Here is a 3747-nt window from a genome sequence, read left to right as displayed (position 1 = left end):
CTCCTGCTAGATCAAATCTGGAGAAATACTTATTTAGTCCGTTTGTTATGCTAAGGTAAGCATAATTTTTTTTTACTTTAAGACCTTTTGAGACAAATTACTTAGTTTTTAACACAGAGTGAGCCGTTGCTTAACTCCAAATCCTCAGGAGGATTGGCATTTGTTTGTATATGGAGATGAGCCTGGATTAAGGCCCCATCTAAAGGAAGAAATGTGTCTAAATAGGTTTGGACTGTGGCATCCGAGGAAGTATCTGTATTCTTAACTCTGTAGCATTCCTTTGGACTTTGTACATAAGCCTTGCTCTCATTCTTCCCTTGAATAATGTTTATAGTCACATGAGGAAATGTATTAAAAATCTGTTTAGTGATCTGGTATTTGAAGTCCATTTAAAAAATCTAAAGCTGAAATAGAAAAACTGAGGTCATGGGCCAAATCAGTTTTGTTGTTTATTTGCTTTTTATCCATACTTGATGGTGCTTAAAAGAGACTCCTGGCAGTGCTTAGGGAATCTTGTGGTGCCAGGGATCAAACCAAGGCCTTCCACGTGTAAAGCTTAAACTCCAACTCTTTCAGCTATCTCCTTGGCCCTAAAATTAGATTTTTTTAAGAACACATGAATTTAGGGTAGGGTTTACAGTTTTCATGATTGAAGAAAAATTATTTTGTAAGATTTGAAATTTATATGAAGTTCAAATTTCAGTGTCCTTAGAGAAATTTTTATTGAAATGTAGACACAGTTATTAGTTGATGTATTGTTCATGGCTTCTTTTGTGCTGCAGTAGCAGAACTTAATAGTTGCAACAGAGCCTGCCTCTCAAACTTGTAAAATATTTCACTATCTGATCCTTTATCGAATTATGCCAACCTCTGTTTTAGATATTTACATTTTCAACCAGCCTATTTTCATTGTTGTTAACTGCAAGTGGACTTTGTTATTCACTGCAAGCGGAAGAAAAAAATGGGGCACAGCATGTGATCTCTTGAGCTCTTAACTTCAGGGATATGGTCATTGTCTTTTTATGGTCAATATAAATTTTATTTTGAAACCATCTCCAACTTAGAGAAAGCTTTGCTAAATTTACAGAATACGTTCCTGAATTATTTTTAATGTGCTAAAATAATGCATAATCTCTGAATGCACTGTGTAACCCCTACAGCCAAGGACATGAACTTCATTCATAACTTCGAGACCATCAAAATCTAGAAATAAACATTGTTACATAAGCGACCACTGACTATACAGATCCCATGCATGGTTTAGTAACTTTGTCTAGTAATGTCCTTTATCCAAACTCGGATCACTGATCACTCATCTCTGGAGACATCAATCATTTCTTAACCTTCATGACCTTGTTATTTAACTATCACAGAGCAAACATTTTGTAGAACGCCCCTTAATTTGGATTTTTGTGATACTTCTTTGTGATTTGGCTTATATCATTTATCTTTATCTCTATTTTTTATCTTAAAATAATGCAGTGATATTTCTGTGGTTCCTCACACTGAATCCTATCAAGTGACCTTTGTTGATGTTGGTTAATTTCCATTAATGGTAATGGAGACTTTGTATTATTGTCAGGTGGTGTCTGCCAAGTTTCTCGGCAATGAAGAAACATTCTTCCCTCTTTAAACATTTTGAAAGAAATATTTTGTTCCTCATATAATTTTAATGCCTATTATTAAACCCATTGCTTCCCCCCATGAATTAATTATTGTTCCAATGGATGCAAAATAATGAATTGCTAATTCTTTTGTTTTTCTTCAGAAAATTTTTCTGCTTTCTGCTGTGGGGTAGAAAACTCTGGAGTCTTTTTTGTTTGTTTGTTTTGTCATTTCTTCAGTGTTACTTTATAGGAGTATAGGCTAGTCCGAAAGTAGTGAGTGGTCGCAAGGTCAACCTAAAGTCAACTATAGGAGTATGAACTCGTGAATTTCTTTTTTATTCAGATACCTAGTGCTGTTATCATTTTTTAAATCAAACGTTTCCTTTTCGATAGAATGTTTATAATCACATGCAATTTTAAGAAAGAATGTGGGGAGATGGAAATGATCTTGCAAAATCATGGCATGCTATCCTAACTAGAGTAGTGACACCGATATACCCATGGTACAGCCTGTCAATTTCTGTCACCATAAGGGCCACACCTGTTATGCTTTAAAAACTAGGACAGGCAATCCTGTGCCTTATCCTAGTAACTACTAACATGGTCTCCATTTTCTCAATGTTATTTTAACAATATTTCATACTACAACTTTGAAACAATGAATGTAGGAAATGGGATGATACTTCCCCACAGATTCTGTGTATGTGTGTGTGTGTGTGTGTGTGTGTGTGTGTGTGTGTGTGTGCTCGTGCACGTGCACGCCCATGTGCATGTATGGATATTTTCCAGGATGTTGTGCTTGTTCAAAATGCTATACAACATAAATATTTTAAGAAATACAAAACTCAGTGTAGTAAGTAAATATACTAGTGTCGTATTGTCAAAAGGAGAGCAAAACCCATTTTCTTTTGTAGGAAATTGTTTATAGTTTTTATACACCTCATCTTTTATTTTACATCTTTCTTTTAGGGCAATAGAGATAGACAGCAGGGAAGGTGCTTGCCTGGCATGTGGTGAATCCACTTTCAATACCCATCACCTCTTATGGGCCCTTGAACCTTACCAGGAGTGATTCCTGTAACCAGAACCAGGAGTAAGCCCTCGGTATTGCCAGATATGATCCCAAAATGAACACCATCCCCCATTAACAAACAGTTTTCTTTTAGGGAAAAAGTTTTATTTTGTACTTTTCATCTCACATATGTAAAATGGTTCATTAGTACATAAATCTTGCTAATTTGAATGAAGAAAAATATATGAACCCCAGGAAAGGTATTATTGACTAACAAATGCTGTTTAGTGTCAAACCCTGATAAGGATTTGGTTCATGATTTAAAATCTAATAGTTAAAATTAACTAGGACAACAAAAATACCAAGATCAAGGCCTTTGATATGTTTCATTAACAAGTTAACTTTATCAGTGTGCTTCATTTATTTTAGTATTTAGTATTAATGGGTGTTTTATTTTTGTAGTGTGACCTACAGCTTACAGAAGACACTGATCTAATTTGTATTTTAGACATTTTACCTGAAGGAACTATCTCAGAGGACAAAGTTTTGGCCTACCAATTGTTGACAATAGAATTATTCTAATTTAATTAGATGCTATCTATATTGAAAATAGTAATTCTCATATATTTAGCTATCCTGGTTCTCCAGATTATGAGTTCTGGATAGATTTGATATATTGCATCTTTAAAAGTAAGAGAGTTAAATACAATACAGATGGGACATTGACATGCGGTTATGAGCAGATGTATGACTTATATGTTGCTCATGTTACATCTCTATCCCATTTAAAAGATATGTTAAAGCCTGGCAAGCTCCCCGTGACGTATTCAATATGCCAAACACAGTAACAACAAGTCTCACGATGGAGACGTAACTGGGTCCGCTTGAGCAAATCGATGAACAACAAGAGAACAGGGACAGTGACAGTTATTTGGGAAATAATATAGTATTGAACTTTTCACCTCCCTTTTTTGTGGACCAAAATGACCGCAGTGTAAATAGAAATACAGAACTGTTTACCAAAAAGCTCTTGAAAACTTGGTTGAGAACTCCTGAATCTGCGCTGGAATCCAATCCACATTCATACAACTTATTTGAAAAATTGGCCATTCAGAGAGCATCGGTAAA

The sequence above is a fragment of the Sorex fumeus genome, unplaced genomic scaffold, assembly GCF_029834395.1.
Source record: "Sorex fumeus unplaced genomic scaffold, SorFum_2.1 ptg000034l, whole genome shotgun sequence".
In the NCBI taxonomy this organism is placed as follows: domain Eukaryota; kingdom Metazoa; phylum Chordata; class Mammalia; order Eulipotyphla; family Soricidae; genus Sorex; species Sorex fumeus.
The sequence above is the reverse complement of the archived record's forward strand: the minus strand, read 5'-3'. Positions refer to the sequence as shown.